Source organism: Epinephelus lanceolatus, chromosome 10 (genome assembly GCF_041903045.1).
Source record: "Epinephelus lanceolatus isolate andai-2023 chromosome 10, ASM4190304v1, whole genome shotgun sequence".
In the NCBI taxonomy this organism is placed as follows: domain Eukaryota; kingdom Metazoa; phylum Chordata; class Actinopteri; order Perciformes; family Serranidae; genus Epinephelus; species Epinephelus lanceolatus.
In genome coordinates, this window is record NC_135743.1 from 610,466 (window position 1) to 634,332 (window position 23,867).

At 48.1% G+C, this 23,867-nt stretch overlaps 1 protein-coding gene and 1 long non-coding RNA gene across 3 annotated transcripts in view; one reads left to right on the forward strand and one right to left on the reverse strand.

Moving 5' to 3' along the window:
• Nucleotides 1-23,867, reverse strand: part of sema6cb (semaphorin 6Cb) — a 204,217-nt gene that overhangs the window by 130,584 nt on the left and 49,766 nt on the right. The window lies entirely within an intron of this gene.
• Nucleotides 718-12,030, forward strand: LOC144464396 (uncharacterized). The gene is made up of 2 exons (XR_013492108.1): nucleotides 718-1,247; nucleotides 11,685-12,030. It is a non-coding gene; the product is annotated as an uncharacterized LOC144464396 (long non-coding RNA).

Here is a 23,867-nt window from a genome sequence, read left to right on the forward strand (position 1 = left end):
GCTGCACCTATTTTCATCTCACAGAGCTCGCTGCCAGCTGCGTGAGTCAGAGCAGAGGAATGAAGAGACAGGCGGCCCCTTCATGTTTCTGTGGAGGGTTTGTTCATTAATGGTCGGGGCTCGGCCCGACGTCAACACGCTGGCTGCGAGGGCCAGAAGGGACAGAGAGGAGGTGCTAACACCCGCCGCCATGTCGGGGCCTGGCACGAGGCTGCGCGCTGGAAGAGGGACTCATGGAAATGAGTGGGGCTTGGCCCAGCTTCACTCCCGCCTCGCTCTGCTAATGGCTTTCCAAGTTTGGGGCTGCCATTTGTCAGCTTGACTGATGTCTGCGCCACGAGGGTCATTCTCTCCATCATCCGTCTCCCCACCATCACAGGAAGAGTGCAGCCGCGTTGGCCAGAGCGGCGAGGACGAGCTCCCCGAATCAAACCCCACATATATATAAAACCACTCAAGGTGGGGCAGCGAGCGTCCCGAGGACGGCGAGGATGAAGGAGACATGACCTGAAAGAAACTCAGCGTTTTGTTCCTGACAGAGGAGCAGGAGACAGGCTGAGAGACAGGCTGTGAGACAGGCTGAGAGACAGGCTGAGAGACAGGCTGTGAGACAGACAGAGAGACAGGCTGTGAGACAGGCTGTGAGACAGACAGAGAGACAGGCTGAGAGACAGGCTGTGAGACAGACAGAGAGACAGGCTGTGAGACAGGCTGAGAGACAGGCTGAGAGACAGGCTGTGAGACAGACAGAGAGACAGGCTGAGAGACAGGCTGTGAGACAGACAGAGAGACAGGCTGTGAGACAGGCTGAGAGACAGGCTGAGAGACAGGCTGTGAGACAGGCTGAGGAGATGTTGGGCTGCTCCTATTCCTGGAACGTCTTCAGTCCTCTCTGAAGAAGCAGGGGTCCGTCGCTCCTCTCGCACCACATTAAGTGATTCTTACTGAAGCCTCACAAACAGGAAACATTAAGTCTCAGGAGGAATGAAGGAAAGTGAGCGCTGCTGCCTACGTGAGCGCCACAACAGAGTCAGTCAATATAAAGCAGAGCTGGAGAGCAACAGTGTGATGAGAGGAGCTCAGAGAGATTGCAGGGCCCCCAGGTGGGCTCCAGGTGAGCCCCAAGACTCGCTGCCAACACCAGAAGAAGAGCAGCGACAGCTTTCACACAGTGACATCAGAAGGAGCGGCGAGCGCCTGGGGGACGGAGCGCCTTCCTGACAGCAGCCCTGATTGGATCATCAGAGGTGACTATTAATCTATAATCTATTACTGTCATGGCATCTGAAGGTACTGATGCGTTGAGCAGGTGACAGTCCGCGGCCGTTTTCAAAACACGCACTCCAAAAGAAACTTGTTGAAACTTTAAACAATAATTTATTGTACAAAACGGGGGAAACAAACGTTGACAAAAACGGTTCCATAATTCATATTAAATTCAAAAGATAACAAAAAAGCAGCTACAAGTTAGAGGGAATAGTGATAAAGTGGTAAAACTTGATCCACAGCCTCAGACGGATGCGCTCAAGCGTGACGTGCACACAAGCTCCGTTGGTAGGCGATACTACATTTTCACATTTTTAACAATGCAATTTAAAAGTTTTGATTTTTATTGATAACCTACATTTACCAACAACAAAAAGACTGCATTTAGGCACGGCAAGGCAATTTTATTTATATGGCACCATTCATACACAAGGCAATTCAATGTGCTTTACAAGAGAAATACGTTAAGATAAAACATTAAAGGAACAATAGATGATTAAAAACAAAAGCTAAAAGCGAGAAAAACAGTGCAGAAAATGCATTTAAAAAGCAAACATAAAGCAAAAGCAACAGCAGACAAATACAAAAACAATAGCTACAGATTATCCTAACAATAAGTTACATATCTAGTTCACTGGTAAGCTGCAGTAAATAGTAATGTTTTAAGCCCTGATTTAAATGAGCTGACAGTTTCAGCCGACCTCAGATATTCTGGAAGTTTGTTCCACAGGCGGGGAGCATAGAAACTAAAGGCTGCTTCACCTTGTTTGGTTTTGATCCTGGGAACACTGAGTAAACCTGTTCCAGATGATCTGAGGGGTCTGGATGCTTCATAACGTACAAGTATATCAGAGATGTATTTAGGCCCGAGACCATTTAGTGCTTTATAGACAAGTAACAAGATTTTAAAGTCTATCCTTTGACACACAGGAAGCCAGTGCAGTGACTTAAGCACTGGTGTGATGTGCTCCACTCTCTTGGTGTTGGTGAGGACTCTGGCAGCAGCGTTCTGGACGAGCTGCAGTTGTCTGATTGATTTTTTACTCAGGCCTGTGAAGACACCGTTACAATAGTCCAGCCTGCTGAAAATGAAAGCATGAACAAGTTTTTCTGTATCTTGTTTAGACAGAAATTCTTTTATTCTTGCTATGTTTTTGAGGTGGCAGTAGGCTGATTTAGTAATTGTCTTAATGTGACTATTGAAATTTAGGTGTGAGTCCAGAACTACACCAAGATTTCTGGCTTGATTTGTAGGTTTTAGTGTCATGGCGTCAAGGTGAGCACTGACTATTGATCTTTGTTCTTTGGGACCCAAAACAACCATCTCAGTTTTGTCTGTGTTTAGTTGTAGAAAATTCTGGCACATCCACGTATTGATTTCGTCAATGCACTTATTTAGCAGATGTAGGGGACTGTAGTCATCTGGTGACACTGTTATGCAAAGTTGTGTGTCATCTGCATAAGTATGGTAGGAGATGTTATGATATTCCATAATCTGAGCAAGAGGGAGCATATAGATGTTGAACAGAAGAGGCCCAAGAATGGACCCTTGAGGAACTCCACATGTAATTTTTGTTCGCGCAGATTCATAATTGCCAAGTGACACAAAGAAATCCCTGTCTTGTAAATAAGATTTAAACCAATTTAGCACAGTGCCAGAAAGTCCCACAAACTTTTCTAGTCTGTCGAGCAGTATGATATGGTCAACTGTGTCGAATGCAGCACTGAGGTCCAGTAATACCAGAACCGAAATCTTTGATGCATCACTGCTCAGATGAATGTCATTTAAAACTTTTACAAGTGCAGTCTCAGTGCTGTGATGTGCTCGAAATCCAGACTGAAAGGCATCAAAGGAATTGTTTTGCTCCAAGAAGGTGTTAAGTTGCTGAAAAACAACCTTTTCAATGATCTTTCCTAAAAATGGTAGGTTTGATATGGACCTGTAGTTATTTATTACTGAGGCATCCAGATTAGGCTTTTTTAAGAGAGGTTTAATGACTGCAGTCTTCAGGGCCGTTGGGAAAAGGCCTGACTGAAGAGAACAGTTGACTATCTGTAGTCTATCTGATGCTATGCAGTTAAAACATCTTTAAAAAAAGCTTGTAGGCAGAGTGTCAAGGCAGCAGGTAGTGGACCTAAGGTTTCTAACTATGTCTGTCAAAGTAGCATAATTTAATGGGTGAAAAAGTGCCAAATTAACTGGAGTAGTCTTATGAGGCACAGGTGAAATAGCCACTGTGTTGGAGTTACAGACTGTCTGTCTTATCTTTAAAATCTTGTCTGTGAAAAAAGAAGCAAAGTCATTGCATGCCTTGGTGGATAGCAGTTCAGGAGGCACTGACGCTGATGGGTTTGTCAGTCTGTCAACAACAGTAAATAAAGTCTGTGCATTGTTGTTATTTTTGTTGATAATCTCAGAGAAAAAGGACTGCCGCACCCTTTTTAGCTCCAAGTTATAGATGTGCAGACTTTCCTTACAGATGTCATAATGAACCTGGAGTTTGGTTTTTCGCCACCTGCGTTCTGCTTTTCTACATTCTATTTTTTGAGCTTTTACCTGTGTGGCATTCCTCCATGGTGGTTTTTTCTTACCAGAGACAACTTTGACCTTCATGGGGGCAATATTGTCCATAATATTCATAGCTTTAGAGCTGAAACTATGAACCAGATCACTGACAGAGACTGAGGGCAGAGCTGGTGTGGATATAAAATCCTGGGTGAATAGTGTACAGGTGTTTTTGTTGATATAGCATTTTCTGATTACCCCTGTTGTACTTTTACTGGTGTCAGCGGAGATGGCCATTTTAAAGAAAACACAGTAATGATCAGAAAAGGCAACATCAGTCACCACAACCTCAGAAATGTTGAGCCCTTTGGAGATAATTAGATCTAAAATATGTCCCTTATTGTGTGTTGGCTCTGTTACATGCTGGGAAAGTTCAAAGTTGTCCAGGATGTAGAAAAGTTCTTTCGCACTGCCATCTTTGGGATTATCAATATGAATATTAAAATCACCCACTATAACAACACAGTCAAAATCAATACAGACAACAGACAATAGTTTAGAAAAGTCATCAACAAAGTGTGCACTATATTTTGGAGGCCTGTAAATGGTTACTAATACTGCTTGACAGGAGGATCTCAACTGCAGTGCAAAATATTCAAAAGACTCAAACTTCCCATATGACAACTGTTTGCACTGGTAAACATCCTTAAATAAAGTGGCTACTCCACCTCCTTTCCTAAGTTCTCTAACTGAGCTGATAAAATGGAAGTTTGGGGGGGCTGATTCAATAAGTACTGCTGCATTGTTGTTTTCATTTAACCAAGTTTCAGTTAAAAACATAAAATCAAGGTTTCTCTTGATAATAAAGTCATTAATTAATAGTGACTTGCCAGCCAGAGATCTGATATTTAACAAAGCTAAGTTTAGTGTACTAACATTGTCTGACACAGTCTGTGGCTGATGCATAACTGGAGTCAGATTAGATAGAGCAGCTGTGCGCTTAGAGTACACATTGTTTTTCCTGATGCTAGTCAAAACAGGAATGACAGACCTTGGAGATGACTCAGGCTGATGTTTTTCAATTTCAAGATGTGTTTGACCATGCCACCGGCTATTTAAGGCTGCCGGTATGTTTAAGGAAGCGGCATGGGGTCTGACTCATCTCTGACAGGCACCTGAGTGATGATGTCTAGGGCTACTATTTAAGAGTTCATCAGTTTGACTGAGCTTTAGTTTTAGTGTTAGTGTGGCAGCATTAACTAACTCCTTGATTGGTGATTGTGGTGGTGGGGGGGAGGGTTGACGCTGGCTCCTTGGTGATTGTGGTGGTGGTGGGGGAGGGTTGACGCTGGCTCCTTGGTGGTTGTGGTGGTGGGGGGGAGGGTTGACGCTGGCTCCTTGGTGGTTGTGGTGGTGGGGGGGGAGGGTTGACGCTGGCTCCTTGGTGGTTGTGGTGGTGGGGGGGGAGGGTTGACGCTGGCTCCTTGGTGTTTGTGGTGGTGGGGGGGAGGGTTGACGCTGGCTCCTTGGTGTTTGTGGTGGTGGGGGGGAGGGTTGATGCTGGCTCCGTGGTGATTGTGGTGGTGGGGGGGAGGGTTGACGCTGGCTCCTTGGTGGTTGTGGTGGTGGTGGGGGAGGGTTGACGCTGGCTCCTTGGTGGTTGTGGTGGTGGGGGGGGAGGGTTGATGCTGGCTCCGTGGTGATTGTGGTGGTGGGGGGGAGGGTTGACGCTGGCTCCTTGGTGGTTGTGGTGGTGGGGGGGGAGGGTTGATGCTGGCTCCGTGGTGATTGTGGTGGTGGGGGGGAGGGTTGACGCTGGCTCCTTGGTGGTTGTGGTGGTGGGGGGGAGGGTTGACGCTGGCTCCTTGGTGGTTGTGGTGGTGGGGGGGAGGGTTGACGCTGGCTCCTTGATGGTTGTGGTGGGGGGGGGGGGGGGGGTTGACGCTGGCTCCTTGATGGTTGTGGTGGAGGGGGGGAGGATTGACGCTGGCTCCGTGGTGATTGTTGTGGTGGGGGGGAGGGTTGACGCTGGCTCCTTGGTGGTTGTGGTGGTGGGGGGGAGGGTTGACGCTGGCTCCGTGATGGTTGTGGTGGTGGGGGGGAGGGTTGACGCTGGCTCCTTGGTGGTTGTGGTGGTGGGGGGGAGGGTTGACGCTGGCTCCTTGATTGGTGATTGTGGTGGTGGGGGGGAGGGTTGACGCTGGCTCCTTGGTGGTTGTGGTGGTGGGGGGGAGGGTTGACGCTGGCTCCTTGGTGGTTGTGGTGGTGGGGGGGGAGGGTTGACGCTGGCTCCTTGGTGGTTGTGGTGGTGGGGGGGGAGGGTTGACGCTGGCTCCTTGGTGTTTGTGGTGGTGGGGGGGAGGGTTGACGCTGGCTCCTTGGTGTTTGTGGTGGTGGGGGGGAGGGTTGATGCTGGCTCCGTGGTGATTGTGGTGGTGGGGGGGAGGGTTGACGCTGGCTCCTTGGTGGTTGTGGTGGTGGTGGGGGAGGGTTGACGCTGGCTCCTTGGTGGTTGTGGTGGTGGGGGGGGAGGGTTGATGCTGGCTCCGTGGTGATTGTGGTGGTGGGGGGGAGGGTTGACGCTGGCTCCTTGGTGGTTGTGGTGGTGGGGGGGGAGGGTTGATGCTGGCTCCGTGGTGATTGTGGTGGTGGGGGGGAGGGTTGACGCTGGCTCCTTGGTGGTTGTGGTGGTGGGGGGGAGGGTTGACGCTGGCTCCTTGGTGGTTGTGGTGGTGGGGGGGAGGGTTGACGCTGGCTCCTTGATGGTTGTGGTGGGGGGGGGGGGGGGGGTTGACGCTGGCTCCTTGATGGTTGTGGTGGAGGGGGGGAGGATTGACGCTGGCTCCGTGGTGATTGTTGTGGTGGGGGGGAGGGTTGACGCTGGCTCCTTGGTGGTTGTGGTGGTGGGGGGGAGGGTTGACGCTGGCTCCGTGATGGTTGTGGTGGTGGGGGGGAGGGTTGACGCTGGCTCCTTGGTGGTTGTGGTGGTGGGGGGGAGGGTTGACGCTGGCTCCTTGATTGGTGATTGTGGTGGTGGGGGGGAGGGTTGACGCTGGCTCCTTGGTGGTTGTGGTGGTGGGGGGGAGGGTTGACGCTGGCTCCTTGGTGGTTGTGGTGGTGGGGGGGGAGGGTTGACGCTGGCTCCTTGGTGTTTGTGGTGGTGGGGGGGAGGGTTGATGCTGGCTCCGTGGTGATTGTGGTGGTGGGGGGGGAGGGTTGACGCTGGCTCCTTGGTGGTTGTGGTGGTGGTGGGGGAGGGTTGACGCTGGCTCCTTGGTGGTTGTGGTGGTGGGGGGGGAGGGTTGATGCTGGCTCCGTGGTGATTGTGGTGGTGGGGGGGAGGGTTGACGCTGGCTCCGTGATGGTTGTGGTGGTGGGGGGGAGGGTTGACGCTGGCTCCTTGGTGGTTGTGGTGGTGGGGGGGGGAGGGTTGACGCTGGCTCCTTGGTGGTTGTGGTGGTGGGGGGGAGGGTTGACGCTGGCTCCTTGGTGGTTGTGGTGGAGGGGGGGAGGGTTGACGCTGGCTCCGTGGTGATTGTGGTGGTGGGGGGGAGGGTTGACGCTGGCTCCTTGATGGTTGTGGTGGTGGGGGGGAGGGTTGACGCTGGCTCCGTGGTGATTGTGGTGGTGGGGGGGAGGGTTGACGCTGGCTCCTTGGTGGTTGTGGTGGTGGGGGGGAGGGTTGACGCTGGCTCCTTGGTGGTTGTGGTGGTGGGGGGGAGGGTTGACGCTGGCTCCTTGATGGTTGTGGTGGTGGGGGGGAGGGTTTGACGCTGGCTCCTTGGTGGTTGTGGTGGTGGGGGGGAGGGTTGACGCTGGCTCCTTGATGGTTGTGGTGGTGGGGGGGGGAGGGTTGACGCTGGCTCCTTGATGGTTGTGGTGGTGGGGGGGAGGGTTGACGCTGGCTCCGTGGTGGTTGTGGTGAAGGGCAGGAGGGGGGTTGTTGGATCCCTGACTGGGACAGGGACATCCTCTGAATGCCTTGGGTGATGTGGAGCAAAGGGTCAGGTGAAGGGGGAGAGATGCAGGCTGTCTGTCTCTGTGCCATGTACTTGTCCTTGGCTCTTATCTGTCCATTCTTGTTTTGGTATGGCCTTCCAAGAGCATGACGTAGGTTGGCCCCTGAGTAGTCTGCATCCAGTGATGTTCGGATGAATCCCATCACGCTGAAAGCGATCCTTACAGTTCCAAAAGATGTTAAAATTGTCAATAAACTTTATCCCATGAGTGAAGCATGCCGATGTCAGCCGGGGCCAGAAATGAACACATTTTGTGACTGACAGTCACTCAGTTTCTCCAGGAGCAGGGAAAAGTCTTTTTTCAGGATCTCAGAGCCAGTTTTTCCTCGTAGAATGTCAAAAGATCCAGCATGGATGATGATCCTCATGTTACTGGGGTGTGTAGAGAGGATCACTGGCAACAGCTCGGTTAGCTCCCTGACAGACGTGTCAGACACTGTTAGATTTTCAGTCTTTGCCATTCTTACATGCTTGATTATTGAGTCTCCGATCAGGATGGTATCTGGCTGATCAGGTGTGGTGTTAGCGATACTTCTCCTGGCCCTTGGCTTCTCAGGTGTGGAGTTAGCATAGTTTTTTCTGGCCCTGGGTCTAGCAGTGGTTCTGGGGCTATTGCTTGCATTTTGGATAGCCTTGGCCTGCCTGGGTTCAGTGTAGTTGGTATTGTCACACATTTCATTTGGAGCCAGTGCATCGTACCTGTTCTGTAGAGAGAGTTCAAGTGGAGGAGTGAGCGTTGGGGCTCTCTTGACTGATTTCCTGCTGGATTTGCCTTTGCGTCTAGTGACATCAGACCAAGTCCTGGCTGGAGTTGATGCTTTTGGTCGAGCACCAGTCCTGTGCCAGTAGGAAGGGTCGTTAGGGAAGGCCAGTTTGGGAGCCTCTGCAGCTGATCCAGTGGTGTTAGGACATATCCATGGGATTGTGTCAGCCAAGTCAGCGATGGTATGCTCCATGTTTGTTGTATTTCCATATACACCAGTCTGTCCATCAGCACCTTGTATGTTAGCTGCCACAGAGTCAATGAATTGCTCACTCTCACGAATTTGTTGTAGCGTTTCATTCTTCATTTGAAGCTGCCTTATCATCTCGGTTAGTCGCTCACACTCTGTGCAGCTCACAGATTTTGCCATCTTGTCCTTGTCCTAATCACAGGTTTCCAGTCACAGACACAGCAAAAGGCTTGCACTGTGCCTCAGCCCTGCTCACACAGTACTAAAGTGATGAAAAAGTGGTGAAAATATGGCAGTAGTCCTCTGTATCTTTCACAAATTAAAGTCCCAATGCTTTATAAGTATCCAGGATCTACTTTCTGTAGCTTTTAGCAGAAAAAAAACAAGTATATCCACAAAAGAATGTAAGCAAAGCGGAGCGCAAGCAGCAGAGCGTCTGCACTGTAAGAAAGCCGGAAGCAGCAAAAAAATATGTAAAATAATAATAATAATAATAAAGTAAATAAAAAAATGAATATTGAATATCAAATTTTCCTAACGAAGACCTACCCATAGAAATGAATATTTGAATATCCAAATATTTGGGTACAGCCCTAACACACACACACACACACACACACACAGGTTCGGATCGTTCAGTTCGGCCTGACCACACAGGACGAGAACACAAACGTGTGTCCAATCAAATCCAAAAAAAAAAATCAAACTTAAGAAGATTTCAGAGACACAAACAGAAAATCCTCGAGTGAAAATCCTGAGAAGCTGAAGTCAGACATGATTCTGCATTAAGATTCAACTTATCAGTCAGTCACCTGAACTGATCAGGTGACTGACTGAGGAACAGACTCTCACACAGACGGCCACAGGGAGCAGTTGCTGTTTGTTCCAGAGACATTTGAACGCTCTCCATCCTTCACAGGAATGAGAATAGGAAGCAGTGAGGCAGTGGCGGCGGATCCGTCGAGGTGACAAACTTCTGCTGCCGACTGAATGTTTGTGACAGCGCGAGTCCTATTTGGCTGACAAGCAGCGGGGAGCAGGTGGGCAGGCTGAGGCTTATCTGCCAAAACAGCCGGGGTTACACCACACCTCCCACCGCCACGACTGCCACGACTCGACGACCTCACGCTGAGAGAATGAGAGGGTAGCAACAGGACGGGAGAGACGACAGAACAGAGAGCAAGAGATACGGAGCTTCCTTAGATCCTGTGAGCCAGAAGAAGGAGCCGCTGGTACAGAGAGGACACAGGAAGAGGACGGATCATGTGGTGCTGGAACACATGAATAAAATCTGTTTAACCTTTTCGTGTCTTTAATGTCGACAGACGAACTTTACCTTCACGAAACACAGCGTCAACTTTCCTGATTTTATGATTTAGGTCACAGCATGTCGGATCAAAGAAGAGTCTGACTGAGATTTAAATTCTGAAACAGGTTTCATTCAGAAAGTGCTTCAGTCAGGAAAGAAAACGCTCTCAGAAACTCGTTTGAAGTTCAGACGGGAGTTAAATAATGTGAGTTTCTAACAGACGACCTTCTTCTGCCAAAACCTGTGATGTTGTCAGGGACACGTCCTGCGTCCATCACACGTCCAAATCTCAAAGGACGCAGAAAACTCACATGGACACATCCAGGGATGCACCTCATATTTCCCTGGATAACGTTACGTCACGAACAACCAATCCGTGTGCAGTGACATCACGTGACGCTTTGTGAAAGTATTTCTCAGGTCACAGTACACAGATCTGACACCTGACCATGCTGCTGCTTATCCTCATCACCGGCTCTCTGAAGCACCGCCGTCACCTGATGTAAACATGGCGGCGTCTGCGGAGGTCACCGAGGTAGCTGGTGGACAACGACTGTATATTTCAAGGTGAGCCGACTGTTAAAGACCAACAACAACAAACAAGACACCCAGCTGTGTTTTGGTGAGTCACTGGTGTGTTTCCATCGGCTTTATTAAATTCCAATCGTGGGTGTTTTGTGGGGCCTGTTGCCGTGGATACCGCCACAAAAAGACACCATTTTCTCAAGGAGACATTGTTGCTTTTCCGGCAACATTTTGGCCCCAAATAGTATTTTAATACAAAACATGAACTCTCCCTGACCATAATAACCACACGTTACCACGGCGACGCTGAAATGTTAAGTTTCAACTTATACATAAGGACGTTGTGTAGAAACATTAAACACCAACATCACTGTGAGCCATTATCCACTGGTGATTGTTGGTATCAGACAGTTTGTGCACGTCTCCACCACATGATGATGATGATGATGATGATGATGATGATGATGATGATGATGACATCCTGTTTTGTCATCATTTCAATGAGCAAAGGAAAATTACTAAAAAAGAAAGACGATCACATTTATTCACTTGTGCTTTGGTAAATACATTTTTCAGATTTGGGATTTTTTTGGTTTTAATGTTCAGACACATTTTTTTATTTTCCAGCTCTGGTTTTGAAAAAGAACAAATGACAGAAGAAGAAACAGCCGCAGAGGAGGAAACAGGAGAAACCTTTCAGTGCTCAGACTCAACCCGTCACCTGGGAGCAACACCTGCCTTGTTCACCTGTGTTTGCCCCATGAACCTGTGTGAGCAGAGCGACCATGCTGCAGCACACCGTCGCTCCACCGGGGGCGCCGCAGCGTGTCCTGAGCAGCGTCAGCCTCACTGTCAGGGAGCTCTGCTGGGCTCTGGTGACGAGGTGTGAAACTGAGCTCCCAGGTGTCTCCCTAATTAAGACCTTGATATTCCCGTCTGAGTGAAAAGAGGAAACTGTGAGGTGGATATGATGATGTCACACCCGTATGAGAACAGCTGATTATGCTGCACAAGACTCTGAATGTTCAGTGTGTGTGTGTGTGTGTGTGTGTGTGTGTGTGTGTGTCTGTCTGTCTGTCTGTCTGTCTGTCTGTCTGTCTTTACAGTGCTCTTCCTCCTGATTGATGACGGCGCCATTTCTGCAGTGCCTCTTTTCCATAGCAGAGAGCTGCGATTCATCATCTGACGGCTGCGTTTATCTTCATGCATCACACACACACAAACAGGTCTGAGGTCACTCAGCGCTGCACCCTGATCCTCCGTCTGCTGCTAAAGATGGAGGAAACACCAGCAGGACACTGTTCGGATCAGCTTAGGGACTGTTCTGTGTTTATCGTCATCAGTGTGACCCTCCCTCAGTGACGGGGGGGAAAATCCATGAGCCTCCCTCCACTGTAAAAAACTTCATTTTTGGACAGGTTTAAGACGTAGATTAAAGTGATTTTGACGAAATATCGAAAGCTCAAATTTTTCCAGACAGAAGTTTCGTCACACGTGATGTGTTCAGGGAACGTCAGATATTAGAGAAATCCAATTATGATTTCTGTTTTTACAGTTTCTGGCAGATGAATGTTCTTCTTTACACTCGGCGGTAAAATAAATACAAAATCCAGTAATTTAAAGCTTTTTTTATAAATGGTTCCAAACACTCTGGAGTGTGTGCACATGCTCTTTAAAAGGTTCTTTAAATGTAAAAATATTAAAATTTTTAAATGTTAACTTTAAAAAAAAAAAAAATTCAAAAATGTTTAAATTTATTTCAATTCAAAATGAAAAAAAAAATATTTGAATCAAAAAAAAATCTTTAAGTAAACTTTTTTTAATTTAAAACTTCATTTGTTTCAAATTAAAATCTAAAAAATATCATTAGATTTAAATACATTTCAAGAAATCTTGTGTTTGGAGGTTTTTTTGTTTTAAATCTCTGATTTAAAGTTGTATACTCCCCCCCATTAGTGACAAACAGTCCCTTACTAACAGAAGCTTCACCAGGACAGGTCACCAGTGCGCCCTGCTCTCTGACAGTTACAGGATAAATCCTCCTAAAATCACCACAACACTGACAAACAGCTGCTGGAGACAAACTCTGCCTCCCAGAGCCAACGTTACTGTGAGAAGGTGTTTCAGTGTTAAAGAGGAACAACACATCAGCTCACTGGTGATGAAACGCTCAGAGGAGCCAAACAAAAAAGACGAAGAGCTCTGAAAAACATGCAGCACATTTTCTCTTGCATGTGGACGCTGAGAGGACCCACAGGCCCTGAACGCTCCAACAGATGAATGAGCCACAGTGTTCGGCTCAGTGTTTCAGAGAACAGACGTCTGGCAGAGAACCGGGGAGGAACACAGGTTTGACCACGTCATGATGTCACTGCTGTGCGATGGAGGTGAGAGCAGGATCAGTGCTGGTCTGAAAGAGCTGCGACTTTTTCACACTGATGTAAGGACACAACAATGCCACCAGGGGGGAAGTTGAGTCAGGTACACAGCTCCTAAACACACCTTTAACTGTGTCTGTTTGTTCAGCAGCACTGACATGACTGAGATCTGCAGCTGCTGCAGCAAACATCTCATAGAGTCACGCCGTCCAACACTGAGAGAGGATCAGAGTTTTAGTTTCATATATACTGCACATGATGCTGTCTCCATCTCTGCCCTCTGACCACATCATACCTGTGACTCTCTCTTGGCTTTAACTTGTGTATGTAAGCTGCCATAAAGAGGTTTCAAAGCAGGAGGAGAGGAGAGTTCAGCGCCCTGAGGAGGCAGACCAGTGCACAGCAATAAGTCAAAGTGTGTCAGAGGCCTCAAAGGTCAATATCATGCCCTCAAACCAAACCTTTGTGCTCTGCTGCAGTGTGGACCTTCACTTCAACACAGCTCCCCAGAGACAAATTTCCAGTCACATCTCCAAACCTGCACAGAGTGCAACCAGCCAGGGAAAATTAAAAAAGGAAAAATGTCTTGATTAAAATTAATTCTGTGGCTCAGAGCTTCTTTCTGACGTCCCTTCAGTTCAGCGTTCGCTCCCATCGCTCTGCTGAGCACGTCCAAGGCAAAGTGTGTACAGTGAGGACACATCTGACGCTCAGAGAACAGGAGCACGTCAGGATGTGTGGAAGCTATCTGATCATCCAAAACCATTCCTACAGGACACAGATGAAGTCAGAGGTCGTCTGTAGGACGCTGCGTCCCTGCTGCCTATAGCTGTGAACAACAGGGACACTAAAGCAAAGTGTTTGCCTCAGCCAGTGAGCAAATACTTCTTTATTTCCCCGCTCTGCCTGCTCCTCTTGGCAGGTTGGTGGGGGTAATTGGCATGCAGGCTTCAGCAGGGCAGTTAGACGAGCCAGGCCCAGAGCTCGGGCACAAAGCACAACGGCTCCGCTGTGCCCACAAAATTAGTTTAAAGCTGTGATTCAGCAACAGGCTGAGACCTGTACAGGGCCACCGCTGCCATCCATCACTGCAAATCCATTTCTCTGGCACAACAACTGAGACACACACACACACACGCACAGTCACACACACACACACACAGTCACACACACACAGGTAGAGGAGAGGGTTCATATATCTAGGAACTGTTTGAGATCTTTAATTTGACGCGTCTTCAGACCAGCAGCAGTTTCAGTGTTCAGACTATTTCAGCAGATCAGTCGTGACTCTGACGTATAAACTGACTCCAGGTACCAACATGACACCAGAGTCTGAAGCTCTTTTTACACACAGATGGCGCTGTAGACCCTCCCAGGGCCGACATCATGTTATCAGCTGGAGGTGCAGCTGCCTCTCCCCCACAGGGCTGTAGGCTCCATAGGAGTGTTAAAATGTGTTTGTCTTGTTGTGTTATTGGGAGCCAGAATAGAAGGAGTCATGGCTCAAAACCAGCCGCCACTGCCCGTCAACAAAAACAAAGACAACTATGGTTAAATGTGATAAGACCAAAGGACTGGACGGAGGCCATCATCAAAAATGCTCACATGTGCAGCGCACACTTCATATCAGGTTAGGGAAAAAGTATTTCCTGTTGTAGGGATGAATAAGGTTATGTGTATTAAGGGTTATCATGTCCACCTCATCAGAAACTGGGGAGGGATTAAGAGGAAGATTGGATTTCTCTGCAACGCTAACTTTTTAGCACATTAGCTAACGTTAGCTTCCATAGCAAAACAAACAAGTGTGGTCCTCCTTTGTAAGATTGGCTTCCTGTGACATCATCCATCCACTGAGTGAGAGCATACGGGTCGGCCAGTCTGGTCCCGTTGGTCAGTGTTTACTTATTCCAGTAACACTGGCGGTCCCGGAGAGTGAGTGACCTGACATGGTGCGTTGGTAAATTCAGTCTGACGCTCTACACTAAAATGAGAGCCCTGTTGGTGGAAGAAACGCAGCGTTATATTTCTACATGAATGAACCAACGGTTAAGTTAATCACACATTCACACAGTGAAAGGGTGAATAGAGCTGCTGCCAGGTCTCTTCTTTACGCCGCCTTTACATGTTTACACAGAACCAAACACGGCAGCATCATGTGTCTCCAGTGTGTGATGTCACACAGCATGATGACATCACAGAATCTAGAGGCGTGACATGTAACACAACAGCGTCAGCCTCTAGTGTGACATATAACATACGTGTCAGCAGCTCTTTATAAACAATAACAATGACATCACATGTCAGTAACATCATGTAGCGTCCCTGTCATATGGCGGCTGATCTCGTCCTCTGCTCGGAGGGTAAGGAGCTCCTGGACCTCAGTGTTTGAGTTAGCTGCTAACTGCTAACAGCTGCTTTTCAAATCTCCAGTGGTGGTCGCACATATAACATGTCATCAAAACGCCACACTGGTCTCTGATCCCTTCCTGCCAGCTGTCCCTTTTACACAGAACCATGAGGCGGCATAACGGCGAGATATAAACTGACCCCGAGGAGGACGGGACTGACGAGTCACTGTTAGTCTACGTGAATGAGTCAAAGCTGATGTGTGAGGAAGACGGCGGCTGGGATAAACGGGGGGATGGAGCTGAGGAAGATGAGGGCTGGGATAAATGGAGCTGAGGAAGTCGGGGGCGCCAGCTGATCGAATCTTCTCATTAAGTTTCCCCAGGCCCGGGGAGAGCTGGAGGAGGAGGGGGGAGGATGGCTTTAATGAAGACTCCTGCGGCGAGGGCTGGTCTGGCCTACTGCGCGTCCCTGTGAATAAGCCTGGCAGACAGATGGGCTGAGGAATTGATCAGTGGAGACGGTCTGCAGAGACCTGCACACACTCACAGGCTGCTTTCAGTCGAGGTGGAGAACACAATCAAGGAAATCAAAGGCGATGAAATGTCACTGGAATTTACTACCAGCGGGAGAAAACTCCACCTACAGTGGAAATGAGAGTTTGATGTGAAGTGACGGCGGAGGAGGGGCTCCCAACATCAAACCAAACCACTCCTGCTTATTATTTATCAGAGCGCCACGTCTGGAGGCCTGAAACCGAGCCGAGTGCTGAATCAGACCAGCCCACACCGCTGACATCTACAAACAGAGGCTATTTGCTATCTGGGCCCCTCGTCGCTCCGCCGCCTTCTGAGAGCTGTCCCACTTTCAGCCCGGCCTCGGTGTGGCATCTATCTCTCACACGAGTGACAACGCCCCCCAACCCCGCGCTGCTGCCACTGCTGCCGCTGCTGCCACTCTCATTTTCATCGTCTTTTGTTCCAGGCTCAGAGATTCAGCCCGGCACAGCGAGCCCTGCGATTCTGTCATCTCCACTGGCTCAGTAGATGCCTGCGCTGCTGATAAGCAGCCAAACACTGAGGTGATGAATAAATCACAATCCAGCACACACACACTCGCTGACACCTGCAGGACGCCCTTTATTCACTGCTTTTTGGCTATTTTGGAGAATTGTGGATCAAATGTGGTGAGCAGCTTGACGCTGAATCCTTTGGTTGAGGTTCAGAGATCAACGCTGGCGCCAACAATGTGTGTGTGTGTGTGTGTGTGTGTGTGTGTGTGTGTGTGTGTGTGTGTGTGTGTGTGAGAGAGGCTCTGAATAAATGTTCCACAGTCTTATATAACACATTGTGTTTGTATTAATCTGTTTTATCAGGAGGCTTCAGTCCTTCTTTAACGTCTACAAACGTACAGTCTGTAATCTGCATGTTTTAAACACACTGTGTCTGTAACCATGAACGACGGGAAGCAGTGGATGCTCTTCCTGCTCTCGTCCTTCATTTATATTCTTATTCTCCTTCCTGCTGCCGCCCACTGTCTGTCATAAACACGTCTTTATGAATCCAGAAGGTTTATGTCACATGACTCGGACTCGAGTCACAGATTTAATGACTTTCGACTTGAGACTCGACAAAATAAAAACAAACCTGCAACTCGACTTCAACTCTTTGACCTCTGCAACAGAAACGCTCCAACGTGGCCTACGATGATGTTTTTGCTGACTGTGATGTCATTTCCTGGAGTGTCCTCACACGCTTCATTTCCCTACAAACCTGAGCTCAAAGCTGATGAAACTCAATAAACCAGAAAAATTCAATAAATAAAAATTATTTAAAATATTAAATAAAATAAATAAAATAATACAAAAATCAGTTATTTTTTCATCTGATTTTACAAAATAAAAACATATTTTTTTAGATGAGGAAACATAAACTAAACTTTTCTCAACTCCTCAGAAATGATGTGTATTTTAGTTAAAAGATGTCCCTCGTTCCCTGTGGTGCAATGACGTCATTGCTGACTGAGACTGAGGCCTCATCTTTGCACTGCACAAAGAAAACATGTTCTAGTAATCATAGTTTTATGTTAGATCCAGGATGATGCAGAGAGCGACTTCCTGCAGCTCCTTTGGGAGAATAAATGTTTGCAGGGCTCGTACAGTGACGTGAGGTCATGACATGATGACGGGAAAATGAATGCTCCATCTGTTATGGTTTTTATTAGATCAATATATATCCAGGATCAGGCAAACAACAACTTCCTGTATCCGTCTGTGGGATGTCTGATTTGAAAGAGTTAACACCGATGACTCGTGACTTCAGCGACTCGAGCCTTTTGACTTGAAAACACTTGATACCTTCCCCCAGTGAGACCACAGACTGTAAACTGTGTTATCTAAGAAGCATGACACCAATCAGTTCATTTCCTCTTTAAGTCACGTTATCACTTCCTGTAGTAACAGTAACTGACTGAAGCAGCTCGACAGCGTCCAGTCAGGCTGCAGGAGAGAACCATGAACGGCTAACGTTATGTTACTGAACTACAGACACAAACACTGCAGTGTGTGAAACATCAGAGACGACAGACGGAGATGCAACAACTTCAAACTTGCTCTAACAGATAAATACGAGTTTTAAAAAGCAGTCATGGTTTTAATAAATGATCATGTTAAACTGACATTACATTTCATAGAAGCTCCACCTCCTGGGAGTTGTAGTTTTAAAGGACTGAATGGCCTACAAATGGAAGCCATCTTAGTTCTACCAAACCAAAACACAAAAGGGGCGGGGCACAGTGAATACAGAGAAACAATCAGAAAACATCTTAAACAGAATCAAACAGTTTCATCACACAGTTCACGAGGCTGTGACAAGAATCAGGCTGCAGCTGATTTAAACACGTGACAACAGTGAGACAACTACAGTTCATCATGTGCTCGGAGGTTCATGTCTGAGAGGAATCTGTTCTCAGCTGCAGCTGAGTAGTTAGCTTTAGCTTTAGCTTTAGCATTAGCAGCAGCCACAGACAGTCTGACTTCCTGTCAGAGTTCCTCAGTGAGTCACAGTTTAGCAGATTTCAAAAACATGATACACACACAAGATACAGAAAGCTTTCCAACCGCACTGATGACATGGAAATGATATCCCAGCATGCACTGCTGTACTGAGACCATGCTGTGCGCCTGAGGGGCTGCACAATTAATCCAATATTAACAAGCTGCGATACTGACGATTAAAACGCTTTGTTCATAGAAAACTCTGCTGCACAGCAAATCATCAGCAGCCTCCACTTTGTTCGCCGGTTTTATAAGTTGGAAAATAAACTAAACTAAAACTTTGAGGGAGCTGTCGACTACCTGAGCACTCTGCAAAATCAGCCTGTTCCTTCCAACTGCAGACGGGCTCAATGAAAAACAGACGTCATCATCTGTTGTTTTTGGAGAGAACAAATTATTTTCAAAGAGTGAATGAGACTTGTGTCTGAACACAGAGCAGCACAGCTAAGAGTGATGAACACATGAACACATGAGAAGAATCAGGAAGATTAAGTCACTGAATCATGAACGTTAACATCCGTCAGTGTCCAGCATCAACTCAGACGCCGCTGTGCAGAGCGTCATGGTAACGTGGCGGCTGTAGATATAATACAGCTGTGGAGACGTGTCCACAGAAGAAGAATCTGAGCCAAATCTTATTTTGATGCAGAGATTTTTTCATTAGCAGGAATGAAGCACGAGGAAAAAGTGAAATTTTTAAGTTTTAGCACAACTGTGTTGATACTTTGCTTCCAGGAGACATAAGTGACGTAAACTGTACATGAGCTCAAGTCTTATTTTAATGCAGAGAGTAGAACATGTGCAGGAGCGAAGCACAGCGTGGAGGTGGAGCAGGGCTCTGTGGATTCAATGTGCAACACAAATATTTAAAAACATTTAATAACGGTGAAAACGATCCTTTCAGCCTCGTGTGTCTGTGACACGTTTCTTCCACACTTGTCTGAAGCCTGTAACAGAGCTGCAAGAGAAAGTTCACGGAGCACGACAGATTCTTGTAGTTAGATCTGCGGTGCCCCCGGGGCTCTGACACCTCCAACACCGTCACCATGGTTACCACCGCCTGACACCTCTGGCAACGGCAAATAGAGTGACCACAGTGGAACATTTGAGACGACACTGGCAGAGCCTGTGTGCATCGTCACACAATAAAGACCTCGGGGCATGAGGGAAGAGTCAGAGAGCGCCAGCTCCATTCACAGGAAGTGAAGAACTTCACGGACAAACAGGACAGCTCTGGCAGGGCGTCCGTCTCCAGCTGGCGTAACGAGGAATGTTAATTAGGCCTGCAAAGACGAGACACCTCCCTCCTAAATGTCACATCGTCATGAGGAGCGCGGGGAGCAGGGACGGCTCCGGTCTGTGTTGTGTTGTCTTTAACATTCTCCTGCTCCTTCTGCTCTGCTGTTTACTCTGTGATGAATGGCTCTATTTCAAGGTTTCCCTCTCCGTTAGCTGGAATAGATTACAATCTGTGCAATTGTGTGGAAACAAGATTGATTTAGCTAAAAAAGCTGTTGCAGAGGAAGGAAAATATAGAGTGCAGCAGCTCTTGAGTCTAATGTAGAAATCTCTCCTGTGATGGAGGCGGCGGAGCTGCAGAGGCTCTGCACAAACAGGTCTTGATAAGAGGGCTGCGAGGCCAGCAGAGGGCTGTAAACAAATTTGGCAGTGGTTTGTAATAAGACATGACACAGTGAGAATAGTGTGGCCTTTTAAATGGCAGGCCTCGTTATCAGGCTGCTTTCACAGCCTCCGAGGGGCACACACTCGCATAATGGGCCATCAGTAATGAAGGGTTGGACAGGAGACCTGCTGAAGCTTAATATGAGAGGCTGCTCAACCACTGAGCTCATGTAACACACTGTGTGTGTGTGTGTGTGTGTGTGTGTGTGTGTGAGGCTTCAGCAGCAACATGAATCACAAGAAGTTCCATTGTGAGCAATACTTCTCTTAATCAGCTCTCTGGCTGTGCTTGTTACAGCCGCGCCATGTTTCATGATTTATACTTAATATAGTGTCTAAAGAATGGCCGTGGGTTACCGCTGAATATTAAGCAATACCTAAAATTACTTGAAATAATAATTGCCTCCCTCACAATTCAACCAAAATTAATCACACAGGGCGAGTGGATTGGAAAATGAATCCCTCCTGCGAAGGTGAGCAGAGATTCAGGGCGCTCTCACTCATGAAAGAAGCAAAGTTTTTTAATAACCTGTGTGGGGGCAGCTGTGGAAACCCAGTTTATGTGCAACTCTTTAATTGAATGGCTCAGTTAAAAGAGAGACAGGTGTAGGAGGGAGGTGGAGGGAGGTGGAGGGCAGGAGCAGCAGGAGCAGCAGCAGCAGTCGTAGTCGTGGGTGTTGTCGAAGCAGTAACTTCAGGTGGCCCGTCATCCTCCTGCAGCAACAGACGAACACATTCTCCAGCAGGACGCCAGCGGAGTGAAAGCCGAGGGGAGAAAACAGAAACCTGTCCGAGGTCTGTGGAGCTGAATGCTTTACACGCCGGCTGCCAGCTTACGTTTGGTCTTAGTGTCACAATTTGTTGGGGAGCATCACGGACGCTGTAAAAGGAGCAGGCGCTCTCCCAAAGCTTCTACAGCAGCTGAGGAGTCGCTAAATGTCACTCATGATCAGTGAGCCACCAGAGAGAGAGAGAGAGAGAGACAGTAAACAGACGAGAGGAAGAGAGGATGAAATGAGAGAAAGACAGGGACGGAGAGACGGGAGGAAGGAGACGAGGCCGGATGACAAACACTACTCGAGGAGTGAGTAAAGAGCAGAGAGGGAAACAAGCCTCCTGCATGCTGATCCTGGTCTCCTGTGGCGCTGCGTCTAAAGGCCGCCGAGCCGTCAGGGGATCAGACATGTTTGCTATCTCAGCGCAGCACAAACAACAACAAGCCGCCCTCCAGTCTGCAGCCGCGTCACGGACGTTTCTCAGCAGCGTCCAGGTTTTCTGCCATGTTGGAACAAAGAAAGTTTGTTCCTGTCAAACTGAAGCCGTCTGCAGGATCCAGGCCTGCTCTCATCTCTCCTCCACCCGTAGCAAAGAGCGTGGGAACTGCTTTCAGAGCATCGAGCGGAGGCGGAGCGCTGACCCTGACTTATCGACCAGCGCTCGCAACGCACATCTCCATGCCTGATGTGGCCACCTGCCAGATCCACAGTGGGTTTAAAAATGGAAGCTATTGATTGTAATGAAGCCATGAACATAATTCTCCCACTTCACCACCACTATAGGAACCAGAGCTTTACACAACACACAGCTTCACACATTAACACACTTATTAACCCCGACCTGTCGACCAGACGCCGCCTTTATTGACACACCTGTGGCTGTGAGTCACCACAGGTCACACGTCAACATGAACCCCGTCACATCTGTGGGACCACCTCATTAACTCACAGTTCAGTCTGGAACTACAGCTCCCATCATGCTTTGAGTGGAGCGAAAAATGATCCAATAAAAACCAAGAAACACAGAAAAAATATTTAAAAAACACACTTACATACTCGTCGAGACATCATGAATTAAATGTAATAAAAGTGTCAATGAAGAGCTTGAGTCGTGTGTTCACCATAAATCACACGCCAATAAATCATGAAACAATATAACGTTAATAAACAAGAAACATTGACTAAACGTCCTGCTGATGATCCCCAGTGACTCGCTCTGAGCCCAGAGCAGAGGTAGTAACGGCGTGTGCGTCACAGCACGTCTTCTTTTCTTTCTTTTTTTTGGCGCCCACACTGCCCACGTGAGCAGCACACAGCTCAGCTGCAGAACATCTGGAGAATCAGAAGCTCGTCTATTATAGTGACTCCAAACAAAAGACGAAGTCACTGAGAGGCTGAGTGAGGGAGCACTGCACTGCTGACTCGCCACACAAACGACTGTGTCCGTATTTATTTTCAGCAGCGAACAAGCAAGCAAAGCAAAGCAGGATGTTCATATACCCAGTTTCAGTTGGGTTAAGCGGTCAACAAAAAATACGCCCTCCCTACCAACCGCCTTTCCATGCAGCCGCCGCGATGAACAGGTGAATATATGCCCATTCATTCAATCACTCAGTTACTGCGCCCTGACCACACCCACGTGACATGTGTGAAAGGTATCAACTGACAGCTGATGTCAACACAAACATAAACATCAATATCTTAGCATATAGCACCTACACCTGTTTTCACCGACGCTACACCACAGCCAGTAAGATGGCGGCACACACGGATGCAGCATCTCTCGGCTCTCTGACTCTGCTGATTGTTCCTGTTGATAGTGTGTGTAGTTTGTGTTAGTGTGAGCTACCACACAACACACGTGCACAGACCTGGTCAACACAACGCTTCACCGACATTACGAGCGACTTCCTCCTCATGTCGCTGTACTTGTACGATGACAGTGACGGCTCTCTGCTCTCATCTGTTGTCACACTGTTCAAATGTCTCGATCTCTCACACACATTAAATAATACAAATATATATTTCTAACTCAATGTTTCCTGTTTCAAAATAAAAGCCTTCTGGGTGAGAACATCACGGCGTGATGCCACCTCACGCGCTGTATAAAAGGTGCGATCGTGGAGTTTGACAGAGTTTGACATGTTGTCATGTGAGAGTGGATTGTAACTCTCAGACCTCGCCGTTCACCCTGAATTCAGATGAACTGATAAAATCACTTTATGGCCCGGCCCTCGTAGCGATACAGGAATATTTCAGATCCAAACTTTAATGGCCTTTTGTCTGTGGGCCTGTGCAGAGGTGCACCCTGGGAGTCTGACACAGTGGGAGGACTGGTCCCCTGCGCCGCCTCAGATGTGCTCTCCAGCTGCAGAACAGGCCGGCACCGTCTCGGGGGCAGAACCTGAGTGGGCAGAAGCTCTGATGAAGCTCATCCATGCGCCAAGTTCAACAAGTCAGCCGCTCTTCCCTTCAGCCTTTCTTCCTGCCCCCACAAATGGTAATGGCACTGAACCGTGCTGCAGCTCTTCAGCCAGAAGTGAACTCTCTCTGCTCACAACACAATTTATGGATGGTCATGCAGAGTTTTGAAGGTTTGGCCCAGCAGGCTCACTGAATTTTTCCTTGTGGCCGATCATTTTGGCCACAGTCTCAGCAGCTTACCGCACCGCTCCACGGGGCCCCAGCTTTTCTTATAATGCAGAGCGCAGGAAAATCCAGTTTCAGTGGCCTCTGTTCACCAGACCCCCCCCCAGCTCTCTGCTGAGGACAGGAGGGGAGGGACGACTGTCCACACTGTTACAGAGAGGAGCTGTGAAATCTGCCTCTCCAGCAACATAAACTACTCACATCTTCCCCCGCCCCCATCATCATCATCATCATCATCATCATCACTGCTCCTTCAACAATCACAGGCGAGCTGCAGCCACTCAAACATCCTCACTCATCAAACACAGACTTCATAAAACTGTCTTGTATTGTCTCACACACACATTCATCCTGTCAGGACAGCATCATCATCATCATCATCATCATCATCATCAGCAGCAG